Source organism: Marmota monax, unplaced genomic scaffold (assembly GCF_021218885.2).
Source record: "Marmota monax isolate L192 unplaced genomic scaffold, Marmota_monax_Labrador192_F-V1.1 WCK01_AAM20220418_F8-fsc00028, whole genome shotgun sequence".
Lineage (NCBI taxonomy): Eukaryota > Metazoa > Chordata > Mammalia > Rodentia > Sciuridae > Marmota > Marmota monax.
This window is the reverse complement of record NW_026694779.1, coordinates 14,991,056-15,012,496: the sequence shown is the minus strand read 5'-3', so window position 1 is coordinate 15,012,496 and position 21,441 is coordinate 14,991,056. Positions and strand designations below refer to the sequence as shown.

The 21,441-nt window shown below is 48.7% G+C and overlaps 1 protein-coding gene across 8 annotated transcripts in view; it reads right to left on the bottom strand.

Moving 5' to 3' along the window:
* Foxp1 (forkhead box P1) overlaps positions 1-21,441 on the bottom strand; it is a 528,005-nt gene that overhangs the window by 268,271 nt on the left and 238,293 nt on the right. The window lies entirely within an intron of this gene.

The following is a 21,441-nucleotide window of genomic DNA, read 5'->3' as shown; positions in this document are numbered from 1 at the left end:
GTCCCACAGTAGAGCCGCCCCCTCTCTAGTCCCGCGTCCTTTCCTATCTAGACATTCCTCCCTCTGTCCTTAATTCTCACGGACTGCAACCCACTGCCATTCAGGAGCTGCAGTCCCGTTTTGTGCCATAAAGAAGACACGGATGATGTCATTGTTAGGTGACTTCCTGGGGTGAAGCCGTCTGCACCTCAATAATGGATTCCCTGATTCGGACTCATGTTTTGGTGGAGTGTCGAATCCACAGGGCTCACCAGCACTCTCCAGGGTTTCTGCTGACAGCTTTTCAAGTTTAACCCATTTTCCAGAACTGGGCAGTTCCCGCTTGCTGCTTTTGGCCTGCAGACAAGTGTACCACGGCCCTACTCCCTGCTGGTGAGGCAGACACAGCACCCGGGACAGGGACACTGCTCTGCACCCCTCCCACAGCCTCCTTGACACCCATTGAAGATGGACAGCAGGCCTCCACCCCAGTGTGCGGGTCTCCCTGCCTCCCTCGCTGCTGCACCATGAGCAGAGGGAGGAAGTCCCTGTCCTCTGGACTCCTGTGCCCTGTGGCCCACCGAGAGAGGCAGGACAAGACTGGGCCATGGACTCAAGCTCCTTTTCCAAGGAATTCCTCCAGGAGGTGCTGGGAAGAGGCACGTCCAGCTATGGAGTAGATGGTCCACCTCCACTCTGTCCTTTAGGCAGGCCTGGCTGACCGCAGGCGGTGTCCTCGGACCCTGAGTCCACTGAGCAAGACGTCGACTCCCACTCTGGCTCCATGGTGGCCCCCACCCTTCCTCCCTACCTCCTTGGTGGTGACCACGCTGCCCCCGCCCTGCCTCCAGCCCTGGTCTTTGTCAGGTTCAAGGTCCCCGTTGGGCTTTGTTGTGCAGACGCTGGCTGACAGTTCACCCCAGCCTTCCTTGAAGAATGCCCCAGACGGCCTCCATTCTTTCCTGGGAGCAGTTTCTGATGACAGTGTGTCCCTGAACACGCCCCCTTTGCTGTTGGGGGGGCTGTAGCCCCACAACAGGGCACAAACAGTGCAGCCCAGACAATGGGCAGCAAAGGGCCCTGGGGGGAGGAGAAGAAGCAAATAACAACACAAAGTGAACCATGAACAAGGCCCAAAGAGGCACCGGGCTGGCATGCTGTGCTGTTCTGAGCCCCGGGCGAGTCTCGTGCAGGGCCCGGTCACAGGCGTGGCTGCAGGACAAGAGGGCAGTGTGACAGCCACTGGAAGCCAGATAAACGGAGCTGGATGATACTTCCAGTGGATGGCCCCAGCCTCCTCTCATAGCAGTGGCATCACTAGCTCCTGGCACGCCCCGCATCCCTACTTCTCGCAGCAGCCCCACCCCAGGGTCATCCCCCCACCCGTCTTTTGCTGAGTCCCCCAGAGGGAGCTGAGTCATCTCCACAACTCCTTTGGGATGCGTGTTCCACACCCAAGGGATCTGCACATTGGCATCGGTGCTGTCCCCACTGGCTGGACCTGCAGCACATTCCACCCATGGTGTGTCCCCAGACCTACAGGTCCTGGCGCAGAGAGAGCTTGGGGTCTCCCTTTGAGCACACTGCCAACAGGCAAGAGAAGGCAGGATGAGTGCAAGGCCACCCTGCAGGTGGGCCACCTTACTAGGTCCTCAGCAGGAAGAAGGTGCTCACAAGCTGACCCCAGGCTACCTCTGAGAGGCAGGGCAGAAGCCAAGACCCGCACTGCAGCCCTTGGAGACCCCGCCACCAGGAAGGGACTCCCCTTAGAAATAGGTCAACTCAGAAGACAGCAGAGGGAGGCACGTAAAGCTGAGGCCAAATGGCACCATCCACATCAGACCTGTCCAGCTACAAATCAGGGTCCCTCTTTGCAGAAGCCAGCCTGAGATGAGTCTCTCCCCAGGACATTCAACAAAAAAGTCCTCTTGATGACCCCTCAATCATGAAGGTCCAGAAGAAGAATCAGCACTGCCCGAAATAAGCCTTCCAGAGAGGGAGTCAGGATCAGAGAGATCTGGGCTGAATTCACGGTTTCTTATCTCTGGGTTCTGAAATCAATCAGCAATCGTATCTGATTTTCACTTTTACTAAAAGTAAGGGTTTAAGAGATGTCATCAAGATCCAGTACTCGGCTACTTTCAGCAGGGCCGGCTGCCCTTTCTGATAGTAATGGATTTTCTGGGATGCTCTTGGGTTTAAAATGGGCATGAGGCTCATTCACCCATGACCCAGCAGCACGAGAGGGGAACTACCCCCCCCCCGCCCCCAGACATAGGTTCCTTCCCTAAACCACTGTTCCCAGGTTCTTGTCTTGTTCAAAAACACTCTACTGATATGGGATAATATATGGTTAGCATGGATATCCCCCCCCCCACACACACACACACTTCAAATCCAGTCGTAGTGTATTTATCCACCTGGTTACTTAACTCTATCCCCACATCAAAACATATGCATTTATTATGCTCCTTTTCAAAATCCCACAAAGTGACCTTCCCAACTGTACCTCATCTTCACCCCACAGAAGGGCCATAATTCAACAATTCCCTCCCGACAGACACTCATGGAATTGGGTTTTGCTCCCACAGATCACGGGGCAGTAATGTTCCTGTGTACAGGCCTCATGACCCGGCAGCACCGGTCCACCTGTTCCTAACAGAGGCCACGAACTGCCCGTTGGAAACATGAATCTCATTACCTTCTCAGGTCCCCTACACTGGGCCTAGGTCTTCCTTTTACAGGCCTCTATTTTTCTGGTGGGTCAGACGAACAATGTCCTTCATGGAGAGTACAGACAGAACGCAGGCAGGAAAATTTCTAGAATATCTGCTGACATACATTATTGAAGAACCCAAGCACCTACTCTGCAAAGTAACACAATGTACAGACTTCAGAGATTATCCTTTGAACCTATACCTGAAGGTACAGGTGAAGCTTCTGGGCATGTATGGAGTGACATGTGGGGTCAGCATCACGTGCCCATCATCCTGGAGGGTGGAGGGGTCCCCCTCCCCCCAGACCTTCTTCGTTATCCCCTGTCCATTCACACCTTCAAGAGTGTGTGGAGCACATTTCCAGCTTGCTTTCCTTCAGTCTAGTTTTTTTTTAAAAAATAATGTCATAAAAGTTGACATTTTCATTTACAGTTAAACCACAGTTAAAGCTCACCAATGAGGGGTAAACCCAGCACAAATTACCAAGCCTAAAACATCGGCAAACACCCCCCCAAGCCAATGATCAAAAAGAAATTCAGTGGTTGCAAACACACATCTATTTTTCTAAGTAGGAGCATCTGCAGACGCGTCAGCCAGTGGCCAACAGCGGGGTCTGGCAACATCTAATATTTTCTCCTCTAAGCCGGAGGGTTACTTTCTCTCCAGCCTCCAGCGATGATGTTTTCTGAACAGGGTACCAGGAAGCATGGTAAGATAAAGTGATTCCGAGTCACTCCACAGCCACAAGGGAAAGCTGCGAGTGCAGTTTTGCTGTAATAATAAGACGCTTCTGCACTTGCAGAGGAGAAAAAAAAGAATATGTGAAAGTCATTCCATCCTGAAAACCAGAGGTATGTCCAGCCCCATGTGGCTCCCCCTGCTCCACATTCACTGCAGCCAAGGACAGCTCCATGCTGAGATGTCTTCATCAGTGAAGCAAGTTTAGTGATGGACATCTGATAGAGGGCTGCCTCGCATGCACGAGGGACGGGGTTCCAGCCCCAGCAACCCCCTCCAAAATAGGAAAAGGAGGAGTCTCGGTGTCGTCCCCATGTCACCTTCAACAATGCCTTCACAATCACAAGCCTGACTCGGCCATCAGAGACCCAGGCATCCCTTCCTCGCTTGTCCATCAACATTACGGTCCTCCACAGTATGTCACTCTGGCTGCCTTCTCCCGTGCCGCACGGCCCCTCCGACTCCTCCTTTACATGCTGGGTGTGGGCCTCACTTTCCTTCCCACGTACCGTGAGCTCCTGCAACTGACTGCTGCTTCGTATGCCCAACATCCCGACAGGCTCAAGTGGCTGCTCTGCTACTTGGCCAGTCTCTTGCCACGCTATCCCAGCTTGCTGCCTGGCCAAGGACACCAGACTATGCTCACCCTTATTTGCATATGGTTCCCTCCGCAAGGCCATGGACGGAAATGACCCTGTCTCCCGTGGTGCTGCATTTGGCCCATGGCAATGAAGGAGCCTCCACCACCAGCTAATTGTGAGCCCTCCCATTCCTTTGTGCATGTGCCCATCAAGAGGTGGACCCTCTCCCCTGCCCCTGAGTGCCGGCTGGCCACGTGACTGTGATAACTGCAGAGCAGTGTAAGTGCCCAGGGTCTGTTCCCCTCCCATGCCCGGGGAAGCCTGGCCATGTCCTCTGTCCAGTTCCTCCAGCACGCTGCAGAGGCCCAGGTGTGTGCAGGAATCCTCTGGGCTGTTCCAGCAGCAGCTGAGCTTCCAGCTGCAGGCTGGAGCCGGAGTGACTCCAACACCCTGGGGAGCCAGAGGACACTGCTCTGCTCCTCGCGGCAAACCAAGAGGAGGATTCCCACACCTACCGACACTTTGGCCAGCAGGGCTCAGGGACGTGTGTGAAGCAGCACTGAGGAGGGGAGCGGGAGGCTCACTGTGAGACTCTAACTCTGCCCTCGCTCCTGGGCCTTCTGCAGCTATTCCCCCACACAGGGCATCCTTAACACTGAGGAGTGACCTCCCAAGCTACAAATTTGATGACACGCTCCACTCCCCCACCACACACACACACAGGAATTAGAAGCACAGATCTACACACACCTAGTTTGTCCCACACGAGGTCACGGCCGGTGCTCACCAGTGGCCTCCACACTGGTCTGTGCCTGGTTCCTTCAACAAACCACACTCCAGCCCAACGCAGGGCTAGGTCCCTCTTTGTCCCAGATCTCCTTTGAGCCATTTTTCCCCTAGGAGCTGTCTGGGACCTTCTGGACTACGCAAACCCCACTGCAGGCTCTGGAAGTCCGGGGCCTCTGTTCTGGACTCTCTTCAGATGGACCTTCACCAGCCCCCATTAGTCCGCGAGCTGTGTGAGGCCCCATCAGGGCTTCCCAGGCTCACGAGTGTGAGCTCAGCCAAGAGCACCACGCCTGGAACCAAGAGCATCGGGGTCCTGGGGTCTGCAAGGGCAACCTTCCAGGGTACCTACCAACCATGGCCTGGGCTCCAAGGGCCGACCTCACATGCAAAAATCAGGTTTTTTTTTTTTTTAGTGTAAATGAAATTTCCTATATAGGCATTGGGCGGGCCTGGCACACAGCAAATATGCAACCATTAGCCATTACCGTCACAATTAGTCAAGAACATCTCAGGTCAACTGCCAAGGCAAAGTCTCCCCTCTGCTCTCCTTCCGCCTCTCCCACTGCTCCAACCCCAGAACCCTGGTCCTCTGCCACACAAAGATGGTCTCTGGCACCTCCCCACCACGTGGGCTGCCCAGACGGCACCCGGGCCTGCTGTGTCGGGCCTGTGAAGGAGCAGCACAGCCGCCAGGCAACCCCAGAGACAAGCCCCCACCAGGTTATGTGACAATTGCACCCCCACCCCCTTCCTAATTCTTCTTGAAGTGAGAACCACTGTTACTCTCGGTAGAAAGATGAACTGACCTCATTCTTCCATAAAATACTTTGGGAATGGATATAAGGGTTCCATGTCAATCACTGCATGTTCACCAAATTCAAGACACACGGCTTCTGATGGGCATTCCCCATTCTGGACATTGGCCCTTACTCAGTGCTTCTTAACAGGGGAGCTCATGCCCTGCAGGGGACACTTGGCAGTATCTGGTTCTCATGCACAGGGTGGGGGTGCTCCTGGAATATGGCGGGGAGGAGCCAGGGACAATGATCAACCACAAAGCACAGTGGCGCTCCCTCAGTAAAGACCTGCCTGGCCCCAGTGTCAACAGTGCCAGGCTGAGAAGTCTCTCTTTAGGAAAACATCAGACAGGCAAAGACCAACACACCATGTATTTACCAGCTTGCTTGTTTACAACCTCTTGCATCCGACCAAGCCAAGCGGGGCTGGTTCAATACCCTGTGACACAGAGACACAGTGATAAAGTAGCAACAGTGTTACTAATGCCAACTGCTAACACAGACAGGATGGCAACATGTTTTTAAATTTTTTATAAAGTAAAAAAACTAACAATCCTGTTCAAACTACAATGTATCTATATCAAATTGGTTCATAAAAATATAATGTAAACCACAAAATATGACTTAAAATTTTCTGAGGCACATTCTAATAAGTCAAACAAAACACTAATTTTAATAGTGCATTTAGTTGAATCCAATATATCTAAAATAGAATCATTTCAACCTACAATTAATAACTACAATGATTCAGTGTTTTATAGAATCCTACACGCACACATCGGAAAAAAAACCCTGTGTAAAAGGTCCAGGCTCAGCACCTGCCCACTCAGGCTGGCCACATTCCCCCTGCCCAAGAGCCACCTGTGGTGACTGCTACTGCACCTGCCGGGTCCATCCTACAGCAGGTGGGAGAGAGGGATTCAGGATGATTTCCAGAAGGTCCAAGTCAGGATCTGGGGGTAATTTGACTTCTGATTTTTGTTTGCTCGTTAGTTTTGTTTTTTGGCTTTTTAAATGATGAGAATAAAGAAAAATCACACTATACGCATTGGAAAGGAGCAAACAGAAAAGATGCCTCGTTAAGCTTCATCATGAACATGTGCAAGATGGTCCTCCCCTGGCGAGCTGTGGGTGAGGAAGCATTCAGGAGATGTCACAGGAAGCCTGCGTGCCACCACATACAGGTGAATGTGTGCGTGTACTGACATCCCTAGCCAGGGACCCCGTTTTACCCCGACCCTGATGTGGGGCATGCACCTAGCGTCCTGATAGGACAGTCATAAGTTCTGTAAGATCCTGGTATGCCCAGTGAGCCTTGCAAACAACCCAGGAACACCACTTCATGACATTGCCACCCTTCATTTCCAGTCTTACGGAGCTTGTGAGCCCCGATCTCGCCACCTGAACTCAGGAGCACAAGGGAACCAGTGGCCTGCCTGGCCTGGCATGATTTTCCCCCTAACTCAAGCTGCAGCAGAGACAAGAGATGATTCACACTTCTAAGGAAGAGCCAAGGCATGCATCAGGTGGCCCTGTCCCAGGCCTTTTGATGACAGGTGAGATGGACCAGGAGAGAGAGAGAGATGCCTTCAAACTGTACTGTCCCGTCACACTTAAAAATCAAATCAACTTCTATTTAGGATCTTAATTATTTTTCCCTGTACTGGGATCCAGAGGATATAATAAAGATGCCTATTTAATTTCTATTTCTATAATGCCCTCCATAACAAAGCAAAACATTTAAAAATATTTTCACTACTTTGAACTTTTAATAGTAAAAATTGTGAACCTCCTTGAGAATGTGCTATTATCTTCTATGTGCTGTGATACCCATGAAAATAACTACTGTGCCACTTCCTGAGCATGCCCTGCATTCAAGGCTCTGCACCAAGCTCTTCCTACTTGGAAAAATTAACTCAATCTTCCAAAAAAACAATAGGGGAGGTACTAGTTTAGCCCCCACCCCGTTTTTCAGAATAGGTAGAAAAACACAGTAACTTCCTGAAGATCACAAAGCTACACAGCAGCAAGACAGAGCCCCTGGCCCCTGACACCAAGATGAAACTATATTGTCTGTGTTAAACTGTTTTAATAAAATGTGAAGGCTGGACACAGTGGCACTTGTCTATCATCCTAGCAGCTTTGGAGGCCAAGGCAGGAGGATCATAAATTCAAAGCCAGCCTCAGCAAAAGCAAGATGCTAAGCAACTCAGTGAGACTCTGTCTCTAAATAAAATACAAAATAGGGCTGGTGAGGTGGCTCAGTGGTTGAGTGGCCCTGAGTTAAATCCCTGGTACACCCCCCCCCGAAAAAAAAATCTATAATGTGAACCACAAAGGTAACTCAGATATTTCCATCCTCTATGCCACTGTCACAGTGCAGGCATGCAGCAGGTGCTGCCAGTGACCCCATTGCAGAGACGGGGAGCACTGATTGGAGGCTTCCAGACCACACCCCAGAACTGCCATCCAAACCCACTTCAGGTGGCCACAAGCCACGCCCCTCTGTGACAGGACAGAACACCACAAGCCACCCTCCATCACACTGGCAAATGGAGGGCTGACTTTTCCATGAAAACCCAGTCCTGTTTTGGAACCACAGTGATAGGAAAGTACAAAGACAATTAGATGGTGTCCTTGTGGGTCCCCCAGAGAAAGCAGGTGTGGTCCAGGCCGTGGGGTGCAGGGTCCTAACCCCAAGTCCTCACGCTGATCTCGACCCTGGCCCCAGCAACACTGAGACCAGAGGGTCTGTGCGGGGCTGAGAGAGGAAAGGCAGACACTTTCCTGTTAATTCTTAGGGGATGCAGAAGGGCAGGCCCCTTGATTGTACAGAGGAGAGGACGAGCAGCACAGCTCTGCAGAGCTCAGGCTTCAGCGCACCCCACTCAACACCTGGGCACCGCTCCTTCCCGTGAGGCCAAGGGCTGTCCTTAAGCTCTGGGCACCTAAGTGGACTCCGCTGGGCCTCTCCTGGGCCTCTGGGACCACGTAGCAGGAGGATGCCAGCTCCCTAGATGCAGGGCTAACAGGGAAAGGGGAGAAGCTCCTGGCACTCAGGAGCCCCCAACCTCCACGATGATAAGGAGGCACCCAGAGCCTGATGAGCGCTGGCTGTCAGGGAGCTGTGGAAGGAACACAGCACTGACCTAGGGAAGAGGTACAGCCAGGCTCCATCCCTGACCCCTGCAAGGGAGCTCTTTGTAGGTAGCTGTTGTCCATGAGGAAGTGACAGGTCGACCCTCCCCACTTACAGAAGAGGCATTCTTCCTGGTCTCTGATGGACTTTCGCCCTCCCCCCGACATGCTGTCCACAGCAAGCTCTCCATAATGACTCAGGGAGCAAACGGAGGCATCTAAAGCTTCAAAGCACTTTGTGACTGAGTCCTTACCTCTCACCCTGCATCAAGTCAACTCAAAATGGATCAAAGACCTGGGAATTAGGCCAGAAGCCAGCAACTAGAAGAAAACACAGGGTTGACACTCCACTGCACAGGCACGGGCCGCGACGTCCTCAATAGCCCCCTTGATAAGGCTCGGGAAGCCAGGCCAGGAACAAATAAAGGGGATGGCATCCAATTAAACAGCTTCTGCACAGCACAGGAAACAACTGGGGAGGTGAAGAGCGAGCCCACAGAACGGGAGAGAATCTTTGCTCGCTGCTCTTCTGACACAGGACAATATCCAGAATACAGGAAAAAACTCACCCTTCCCCCAAATAACCCCATTATTAAATGGTAACATGAAGTACACAAATACTTCTCAAAAGAAATGCAAATGTCCAAGAAATAAATGAAAACATGTTCAACATCATTAGCAATTAAGGAAATGCAAATCGAAAGCCCACTGAGACTTTATATCTCACTCCAGTCAGAATGGTGGCCATCAAGAACACAAACAGTAATAAATGGTAGAAAGGACGTGGAGAAGGGACACTGTACACTGTTGGTGGAACTGTAAGTTAGTACAACCACTACGGATATCAGTACAGAGGAACTGTACCTTAGGACCCACATAGGACTCCTCGGAATTTACCCTGAAGAACTAAAGTTACCACGCTACAGTGAGACATGAGACCCATGTTTGCACCAGCACAATTCACGTGAGTCAAACTCTGGAAGCAGCCTAGGTGTCCACTAATGAAAGAATAAACCAAGAAGATGTGGTACCGATACATAGTGGAGTTTTATTCAGCCATTAGGAAAAATGAAATCATGCCATTTGGAGGAAAATGGATGGAACTTGAGACCATTATGTTAAGCGAAATCAGTCAAATTCAGAAGGTCAAGGAGCATGTTTTCTCTCACATGTGAAAGATGGCGAGGAAAAGGGAATAGAAAGGTGGACGGGACAAATATATCACGATACTCAAAAGGGATCAGTGGAGTAGAAGAAAGAAATCGGGGGAAGGAATTGAGTTTCTTTCTTTTAAGTCTCTTGATATTCTGGATATTACTTTTCTGTCAAAAGAGGAGCTGCCAAAGATATTTTCCCTTGCTATATGTTTTTTCTTTGCATTGTTAGTTCATTCCTTTGCTGAAGCTTTTTAATCTGATGCTGTCCTATTCACGAACACTTGGAGAATGACATTGTGTCCATGTAATGTGTCAATGAATTCCACCACAACATACAACCAATAATGCACCGTAAATTGGGCAAAAAATAAAATGAAAAAAGTTAACAATAAAAAATAAAGCATCCTGTGACTCCTGGGGGAACAGCCAATGGTCCAGAGCCTCTCAATGACAGGATCTCAACCCCTTCCTCCCAGCTCCCTGGTCTCCTCCAAGTCCCCACCCTGGCTGCTCCAACAGTCATGAACAATTTAAGAACAAACAAAACTTCTGGGCCCGATTCGTCAACAAAAAAATGGAACAAGATAAAAATGAGATAGTTTCCCTTTTTTCCTCCTATGATGTAACTAACAAAAAATTTGGAAACTTGTCGTTAGCCAAGATCTACTGAAATAAACACTCTCCCCTGGAAAGAATGAAGAAAGGCGTGAGCATGAGAAGCAGAGTGGCAAGTGTGTGGAGGACCCACAAGTTCCAGAACATGCTGTATGGCTTTGCCTCTAGAATTTATCTAGAGAAGGAGATTAATAGACGAGCATTTGTGATCCCAGCGGCTCAGGAGACTGAGGCAGGAGGATCGCGAGTTCAAAGCCAGCTTCAGCAAAGGAAGGTGCTAAGCAACTCAGTGAGACCCTGTCACTTACACAAAATAGGGCTGGGGAGGAGGTGGCTCAGTGGTCAAGCGCCTGACTTCAATCCCTGGTACCAGAAAAAAAAAGGAAAAAAGAAAAGCATTTATGTACAGACATGCCCAATACAGTATACTACAGAAAAACTAGACAGAGCCTCAAGACTCAACATGATGAATGGAAAAATTTCTTGTTTTTTTTTATGTTTTTTTTCTTCCTTTTATTAGATGGCTCTAGTTATACATAATATTAGGGCTCATTTTAACATAATTACACAAGTACGGAGTATAATTTGCTCTCATTCAGTCCCCAGTACATCCCCTTTTCCACCCCTCCTCCACTCCTGTTCCATTTTGTCTATATGACTGATTTTTCTGCTATTTACTGATGGATGTTTTTTTTTTAATTTTAATTACTGGCTGTGGATATCCACAAAGCTGAGTGTCTGTGGTATATTCACACATGTACACAGGAAAGTTTGCTCGGATTCATCCCACAGCTCCTTCCTCCCCCTCGACCCTCATCTGCTTCACTGGTCTCTCTTCTATTTTAAACACTTAAATTTTATTATATCTCAAAGAATGACATCGTATTTGACCATTCACCACCACGTCTTGGTGATTACTTCGTGGGTAAAGGACTTCAGTTCTGTTAAATATGTGTACCCTCAACGAAGAGAAAAAAGGGCGGGGGGATACCCATGCGTGATATTATCAAGCTCAAGATTCCACAGTATTTTTCCTTTGGATTTATTTGTGTATTTTCCTATCATTTAAAATTCCCTCTAGTGAGCTGGTCGAACACCTGCAATCAGAGGGTGGGGGGAAGCCAGTTCATAGAACTCCCTCTCCTATGTACACGATGTATGTAGAATATGACCATGAGAACTTACCTAATGAAATTACCTAGTGAAAATTCTACACTGCCAACTATTTTATCCCAAGGAGGGAGACAGAATGGCAACCCCAATTTCAGAGCCCGAGGGAGCAGGACTGGAAAGCTCAAACAGACAGAGTCCATTAGCATGCACCTCAAAAAAAAAAAAAAAAAAAACAAGCAGCACCTCATTATCCTCTACATACCCTGGCCCTCGGCAAAGGAGAGTCATGGAGTGGGCACTCACCCACACATGTCAATCAATCCCATGGGGACAAGGGAGACACCTCAGTTCTCATGCTAGAGAAAACCATGATTCCAAAAATCGACAGTTGTCAACCATCAGAATTCTAACTTAAAACTATCTTCAAATAGCCTTATTTAAAAGAAAAAAAAAGAGGGGTTCAGACTTTAGAGGGAAGCAAGAGAGAGGGGGACAGGGTCAGAGGAGGGTATGGAGGGCACCTGCAGGGCGGGGACCCTCTGAGAGGAACCTCTCGCACTGACACTGTTCCTATGTGATATTGAAACACTTCTAAGTCCCTGAACACGGTTTACAGAAAAAAAAAAAAAAAAAAACATATAGGAAATGAGAGCCACAAGGACATCCACTCAGAAAGTCTACATTAAAAACTGTGTTGGTGTTTTCACTTATTGTTAGTCATAAATTTTCTGTAGTGAAATTTTAACATTTCCAGTTGCTTTTGGTGTTATATCAGTAAAGGAAGGAAGGGGTGTGCTGAAACAGGGGCCGACTCCCAACGTGGACAGCCAGTTACACAGTGGCCTGCATCTGTCATTTCCTCTTCTACCTCCCAATGTCATCATCAGCGAGGACAAGAATCCCAGGAGCGAGGTCCAACGTCCCCGGGCCCCTCTGAGCCCACAGATCTAACAACACCTGCCTTTACCAGAGCTGGAGGACCAGCACGGGGAAAGGGCGGACTCTGTGGGGTGCATAGCTCAATTGTAGACAAAACCCACCACAGAAGAACTCCTGAGGAACCCTCCCCTCATCAGCGGATGAGTCTGCCTCCACGGGAGGGCAAAGGAGTTAATTCTTGTGCTCTGAAAGACCAAAGTCCTTTTCACTGGCCAGGGGGGCCGCCGTGGAATTCCATGAGGGAAGTTTTGTAGCTGCAATGTCAAACAAGTCAATGGCTTGCCCTGGGACAGCAGAAAGACAGACGCTTGGGATAAGAAAACATATAGCGCCACTTGGGAAGAGGTGCTCTTGGAGCCCGGAGGACGGGAAGAGCCTCAGGATTCTTATTTAAAAGTAGAGAGATCAACTGGCTGGTAACCTGACATCCTGACATCTTTTTGTAAGAAGCTCTAAGGACTAAAGATGTCCAAGAGCTGGGCTGGCCATCGATACCAACGACCCTCCATAGTAGGCAGGGTGACACTCAGCAATGGTCACCATGGCAGCCTCCAAGTTAAGATGTGTGCTTAGTAACTACCAACGGAGGAAAGAAGGATGATATTTTAAGGAGAAGATGTGGAAATAAAAATAGCCCACATGGTACTAGTGTAACTCAACAAGTCTTTCCGTAAAAAATAATGGCAGGACACAAATGAAACACTGACCTATGGAGGTCTGAAATTTTGTTCCCATCTCTCCATGTCTTCCTATTTTAAAAATTTTAAAATGCCATGAAAACAAAAGTTGAGCAGCACACTCCCAATTATCCAGAGAGAGGGACTGTGCTTCTCCTGCCCAGTACCCTGTTAGTGGTACTTGCATCCAAGCACCCGCGTGAGACATGTGTTTTGTGATTTCTGCCTTTCATTTTCCGAGATGCATCAAGACTGAGACCAAGCCAGAAATCCTGAAAATGTTCAACCGTATTTCAATACGGGTGAACACACCAGAATCTTTGATGCTCTTAGTTAATTTGAAAGGGAGACGAAGCCATCAAAGACTACCTATATGAGTCTCAGGCTGAGGTGAAAGACTGACTTGTGGCTCCAGCTCAAACTAGGACTTTACTAATCTGGAGACTCCGTTAACCACACCAGGCTGCGATGCACTTTAGATGATTAAAATCAATAGACCCTAAGGTGAGCCCTGGGCGCACGTTCCTCTCCCCCTGGCTCTCACCCAAACCCACACAGGCCCACCCTCAGGCCTAGCAGCAGGTGGACGGGGACCGGACACACAGGCTCCCTTAGCTTTTCTTCTCGGGCTGTGCGAGGACCCGACCGTCACAGAAGTGAGCGTGCAGGGGACGGAGTCAAGGGGGGACCTTCATGAATGGGGGGTGCTGCTCAGGTGAGCCTCCTGGAGAAACAAGGGGTGTCAGCCCTGCAGTAGAGGACGATACAGAGAGGAGACAGCAACTAGGTTTGACTCGCGCTAGGAGCCATCAGATCCAGGCTTCGGAGTGGTCGAGCCCAATGGCCATCCCCTGGACCTCCTGGCAGCAGGTCACCCAACTGACGGCCCCTCAACACCTCCTGTTCGCCAAAGTCTGGTTCTGCCTCCGTCTTTGGCTCGCCCCTGCGGCAGCCTGTGATCAAAGGGGTTGGCTTCAGAACCCACATCTGGAGCCTTCTCTTCTGTCTACCCTTTGGGTCTCACTCACATGCTTATAAATCCTCCATTTATAGCCCCCTGGCTGGGAGGTGTCCAGAGCTGAAATCTCTAAGGGCATAACTGACGTCTCAATCTGGGGGATAACACGCAGCGGGAACCACCCACATCCTCGGCGGCACCCCGGTCCTCTCCTGCCCAGCACCATCTGCCCCGGGGACTCCCTGCTGCAGCCCACACCTCCATCCTTCCAGCAGGATCTGAGCGGGCAGCAGCGGGCTGCAGGCTGACTCTGCTCTCTGGGTTCACGCCATTGCCCAGTGAGCCCTATTGACACCCAGCACTCAGGACCCAAGGCTGTGTCTTCCTTCACCGACCCCTTCACCCTGACCTTTCCACTCGAGGAGCTGCTCACTGCCATCAGTGAATCCCACACTGACCACATCTCACCATCTCCACCGCCATCTGATGCCAGTCTATGACGGGACCTCCTAACAGGGCTCCCTCCTAGGGACCCACCCACCGACTATTTCCTCCACAGCTTCTTGAATGATGCACTGAAGACACGGATGGCTCACTGCCTCCTCTCCAAGCCCTTGGAAGGCTCCCATTTCACTAAGAGGACAGTGGGACTTGGCACCCTCCTCCATGGGACCCTGCCACTTCCCTACCTTGTCCTTCCTCTGCCCTTTTGAAGGCCCTGATGGTGACTGGCAGACTCCTCCTCTCCAGAAGAGGCCAAGTGTCCACTCAGATGTCATGGCTTCCCAGTGACCTCACCTGGCCCCAGACTTTGCAGAAGCCAACCCTGCCTCTGAGCACTGCCCTCTCTGTCCTCCTCCTCTCCCCAGGGCACCTGCCTACCGCCTGCTTCACATTTACAAAGCTGCTCTGCGGCTCCCACCCTCAGAGCAAAGAAGCAGAGGACCTGGAGGCTGCTGCTCACCACGGCATGCCCACCCTGGATGGCGACGCTGTCCAACAGAAGCAGGAGGAAGGCCCGGGTGTCCCGGGGGTGATATTGTTAAAAGTAAAAAGGTGCAGCTGAAATGAACTTTCAACATGTAATCAGTGAAGAAATCGGGCAAATAGTTCACATTCTTCAAACAAAGGCTTCAAAATACTGACTGGACTTTATACTTGGAGTACATCGAAAGTTCTAGCGAGCCATATTTCAAGGGCTCCGTATCCATATATAGCTGGTGGCTTCTGACCTGGACAAGGTGGGTCCAGCACAACACCTGGTATGTGACCCACCCACAATAAGGACACCGTGAACAGAGGAACACAAGAGGGTGGCCCTTGGAATTGCCCCACGAAAACGGCTCATAGCTTGAGAAAGCTTCATGGCAGACACAAGCATCCGCAAGACAGGGAACACGACGACTTTCTCTTCTACTTTATCCTATAGTTTAGTCCGTTTCAAAACGGTCCTCAGTCCAACCCAGTAAGTCCCTAGTTCATAAGCTGGGCCCAATGCCCACTTTGAAAGTCTTTGGTCTGAGCACACTTTAAAACAAGCACTCTGTGATGGGTAGACCTCAGGACACTTGCTCTGTCCTGAGGGTCTGCGCAGGGCTCTTGGAAAGGGAAACAAGCCAATCCCCAGAAGAAAGGGAAGTGGAGGGAGGGAGGAGACCTGAGTACCCTGCCAACCAACCCAAGGGTTGCAATGATCACCGTCCAGCCCGTGACGTGCATTGGCTTTTTTAATTAAGTAATTCTATATAACTTATCACAGTGTCAGGTAATTCACAAAACATGTAATTACCTATAATTATATGCTACGTACACACTAACATACAAAATTCAAGGGAGGACTGCATGGTTTTCATACTTCAAAAAGACAGGATTTCAACGGAGTAGAAAGAGCTCCTCCTTTTCCTCCCCACCACCCTTTATTCAAAGGCCACAAAAACATGGCTAACAGTTCTGACCAGCTAAAGAGAAGAACACATGCATGATTCATCTTCGTTTCATGTGGACAAAGTGCCAATCAGCAGCAGTCTTTTGAGAAGATGCCACAGAAACGAAATGCAGACTCAGCACAGACTCTAGGATGGGTACCAGGCTCCTCTGCTGGGCTGGGTGTCACCAGACACCAGGGGGCTGCTGGCAAGGTCCACAGCAACCAGCCACCCTTCACGAGGTTTTGTTTGTACTCGTCCCTGCCGATTCCTTCCTGAAGGTTTTGAGTTGGCAAAGAAAGGCAACATTCCCACGTCTCTGCTAAGAGGATTAGCTGCCACCTAAAACGAGCACTTCCTGCAGCCATGCTCAAGGTGAGTGGTGGGAAATCCTGCCCTTGCATGTGGAACCACAAAAGCATCATTTAGGAAACCATTGGTTACTTGCTTTCGTATTTTTGACTGTTCACTGAACAAAATATGGCTACTTGATAATTGCTGCCAATACTGTCTTGACGACTGAATAGGCCTTCATGTACATGTCATCAAGGGACTTCTGCCTGAAAACAAACTCTATGGAGCATATTTTACTGAAGATCAATATTTTTTAAAAAAAATTTTTTCTCTGAAACTATCATTCAAGAAGAGACAGCCCTTGTTTACAGAGGAACTTAGTTAAGCATTATGGCTAACAATGTTTAAAAACAGCTAACTTAACATGCAAACATTTAAATGCTGAAGTTTAACTGTTGAGAGGCCACATCAGTCCAGTAAGAATAGGCACGGCATGAGAAGGGGTCCTTTGTTTCCCCTAAGAACATTCCTGACCATCACTCTATTGGTTTTAGCAGGAAGAGCTCTCAAGGTTTTAAGAAGTCTAACATTCGACATGCCTTTGATGGGTCTTGAAAATGCCTTATGATTGCTCAGACGAAGCCAGTCCCAGCAGGATGTATATCCTACGATTCCTTTTTTACAAGATATCCAGAGCAGGTAAATGCACATGGACAGGAAGCAGATTTCTTCTTGCTAAGGTGGAAAGGGTGATGAGTGACTGCTAATTGACACCAGGCTGTCTGTCCTGGTGAGAAAATTGGTCTAAACCCAGGAACATGGTTGCAAACTCTGTAAACAAACTAAAAACCACTGGACAACACGTGTACTCTAGTTGGGTGAACTATATTATCTGGATTATAATCTCCATAAAGCTCTTACCAAAAATTAGCATGCCTGATGACATTTGCCAGATCTGGTAAGAAGTCTGGGGAAAAATCAGGTGACTGACTCACTCCAGATGCTGAAGGACCCACGTCCTTCAGCACGTCCTGGTCCCTGACAGCCCTGTATCCCCTCCCTGAGCCCACCCTCTCTCATGGCAACCAACAGACCCATCCTAACACTCCACGCTTCGTCTTCCTGTCTGGAAGAGAAACAGAGGCCAGAGGCAGCGCGCTGTCATGCAGCTGGGACCCGGGCACCCATCAGGGAACCACCAAGGAGCCACTGGGGTAAGAACTAGCATGGCACGCAGGTGGCTGCAAATGGGTGAGTAAAGCCCCAGGACCGACCCTGAACAATCCAGAAGCCATGTCCCAGCCTTGCTCCTGGATCTGCTCTCCAATTTGTCCAAGCCCCTGGGCACCAAGCAGCCCCTCAAGCTCATCAAAGCCACATCACCCCAACCTCACCATTCAGACATCAAGAGGCGCGATGTGTATGACCATCAAGTCTCTTGCTTCAAAGAAAGCTGCCTGTTAGGATCTCTGCGCGGAGCGGCCCCACATACCATCGGCCAGGCTGCCGGAGGGAAGCGAACTTTGGCTCTATTTAAGCCATAGCCTGTGGGTCTCCCTCTCAGTCTTGTCTCTATCCTGTTATAAGCTGGGCATGGGGATGTTGTGTATTTGGGGGCCAGAGAGCATTTCAATGCTTAACTGCTGGAGGACTGGTCATGACGTCGTCATCTAAACACTCAAGGAGACTTTCCTACAGAGTCTTTATGACAACTTCATGAATCAATAGTCACAGAATGCAAATGCTACACATTTTGGTCATTTTGAGTGCTTAGGACACAATTATTTTTTTTCCTCTTTTTTTTTTTTTTTTTAGTAGTAGTGGGGACAGAATCCAGGGGCACTTTACTACTGAGCTATCCACTACCACTTTTCAAAATTTTTAAACTTTTGAGACAAGGTCTCAATAAATTGCTTAGGCCTTGCTCAAGTTGCACAGGCTGGCCTCGAACTTGAGATCCTCCTGCCTCAGCCTTCGGCATCACTGGGAAGATACGTGGTTGCCACTATGTCTGGCTGAAACTGTTACTCTCATTAAGTAAACACTTAAATCACACAAAACTAAACTTTCAAAGGAACCAATCATTTACATTTTAAACAGCTGAGGAGCATTCACAATTTTAACCAAGAAATTATTTGTAAGACGCTCTAAAGGGTACAGGATCTATCCCCAGACAGCTTAAGTTGCGGTGGCAAGAGAAATTGCCAAGATTAAACATGATTTTCGATTTCTGTAACTTTCTTCCAAATAAGCTGACGACTTAAAAAATGAACCAATATGTATGATGTAAAGCTTGATGATGTAAGTGTAACCACACGGGCTTGATCACAGTCTTCAACTCTCCACACCATTAAGGGTTGAATGGGAAATGATAAATTTTGCAAATCAGGTTTGTTGGAATTTTCAGCCAAGCGTCACGTGTGGGTGAACTGTCAATGATGGGAGAGGCAGGGTCACAAAAGCCACATACACCTTTGGTAAATGAACAGGTCAGGGCAGTAACCATGCCACAGAGACGTCCACTCATCACTCTCCCAGCAAGTTCTCCCCATTTCTATCTTGATATTCCAGATGACCTTGGGCAGGTTACTTTTTGTCTATGGGCCACTTTCCCAGTTTGTAAAGTAGGGATTATACTAATTGACATCTGCCTTCTCAGGAATGCCAGCCTCCGGAACCGTTCCACACAGCACTCAGAGCTGCCTGCTAGAAAACTCTCCTCTCCCTACCAACCACGATGGCTGTGATTCACAATCAGTCAAAACTCTGAATCTCGGTTTTAAAAATGCCTCTGTCTGCTTTTCTGAGTTTGCCTGGCCACTGTCATGCACATGACCAGTAGTTGTCCCCATTCTGCCTCTGGGGGCATGTTTATCTGCATTCACACAGACTGGGGCATGGGAGGTGCTGAGAACCTCCTACACCTGAAATCCACACCACCTGGGGTGTCACGATGGGTGCTCCCGGTCTCATCCTTTGCTGATGAGTAAGATCTGCTGTTCGCTCAAGGCTCCCTCATCAGAAATGTTACCCTGATCCTCATTTTAAATGTATTTTCAATGTTCTATTTCTAGCAAAATGTTTTTCTCTTACTATATGTAAGAGATCAAGGGAAATAAGAATTTGCCTCTGAAAGGTCCTTGAGCTTAAAGGTAAAATTTACATGAAACTTTAGGCTCAATCTACAAACCCTAACAGGAAGGAAGGAAGGAAGGAAGGAAGGAAGGAAGGAAGGAAGGAAGGAAGGAAGGGAGGAAGAAAACAAAAGTGGCTGGGGGTACGGCTCAGTGGGTAGAGTGCTTGCCTCCCATGCACAATCCCCAGCACCACACACACACACACACACACACACACACAAAGAAAACAATTGAAATTTGGGTCAAAATAGAGATGAGATGGAGACTGTAAAAGGAAATAAAAGGAATAGAACATACTGATTGTGAATAGGAAAAACGAAGATCACGTGTAAAGGATAAAAACAAACACAATAATCAAAGCAGACGCTGGTGCACATACAGAGAGAGGCTCAGGTCCCCAGAGGGCAGGTCAAAGAGAAAGACCATGTGGACTTGGTGCTCGGCTTTCCTGCATCCTGAAAAGACGTGTCAGGAAAGGAGGGATTTTTCAGGATCCAGAAGTTTGACAAGGGGGGGTCCTCATTTGCAGGATGCTCCATGCTGTAACAGACCGGGCTCTCAGTGGTAATTAAGGAGAGCACGTGTTTTTAAACATGCAGTTTCTCTCTCAGTCAAGGCTAATGACAAATTCCTAGAAGGTTTTTACTGTTAAATTTTCCCTTGAGCCATGATATATATATATATATTTTTAAGTCTGAACAACACTGTAGATTCGGGGTGGGGGGTGGGCGGCTCACATCTTCATTTTCAGGTGATGGGTTAAGTGTGGCCATGGTAAAGACGCCAAGTCAGAAGAACAGTACTCAGGCTCCTGGGGGATGATCGAGACGGGCTGGGGAAGCTCTGGTTGGAGCTGTGTGGATGCAGCAGCTCTGAAGCTCAACTCCATCTTACAGTGACATTTCCAACTTTGTTTAACCACAGTGTTTAGTGTCACCTGTAACTCTGGCCAAAGGCACAAGATGAGTTAGGCACCTGGCAGGGTTGCACGGGGAGCATCTTGGATTGAATCGCTCTGAGAGATCATGGCAACCCGAGACAGCAAAGCAGAGCCAGAAGGGCAGGCGGGGCACAGTCCAAATGGCCCCCAGAGCAGAAAATATTTACTAGCTGGTCCTTGGCAGAAAAAGTTTGCAGCTTCCTGATAAGACTACTGGAATCCAGTGTCCCAGCCAAGGGAAGGGCTTTGCCAACAATCTTGTGCAGCTTGATGTGCTCAAAGAACACCTGAGATCAATTCCTTCTACTGTGCAACATCTTCCTGAAGCAGACATTTGTCCTCAATGCAGGGCGACTGGTACTTCTTGCGAAGTTTTGATTAACCACAGAGCAAAATGCACCAATTCTACATTTTTTTTGTGGTCCAATAAGTAAGAATTCAACTATAAAAACAAATGAGCAGGTGTAGTGCACACCTATATCCCCAGCAATGTGGAGGCAGAGGCAGGAGGATCTCAAGTTCAAAGCCGAGTTCAGCAACTCAATGAGAACCTGCCTCAAAATTAAAAACTAAAAAGGACTGGGGAAATAGCTTAATCGTAGAGTAACGCCCCGAGTTCAATCCCTAGTACCAAGGAAAACAAATTCGCACCCTTTATTCTAGAGCCAAAATCCCTGGCAGAGATTAAAAACATAATGGATGGGACAATTTTCCCATTATGAAAATTCTATGATTAAAACCATGTTCAACTAAAGAGTAAGAAGTCTGCATCTTACAAATACATATATTTCGTTTAGTAAAACCTGAGCAAAGGTTTGATTCAACCATGCCAGCAAATAACCTGTTTTTAAGCAGACACAGACCTATGAAACCAAATGGAACTTAGGAAAGGGCAACATTCAAAACTGAAACGAAGATGCAGATACTTGAAAAACAGCAGACCCTCA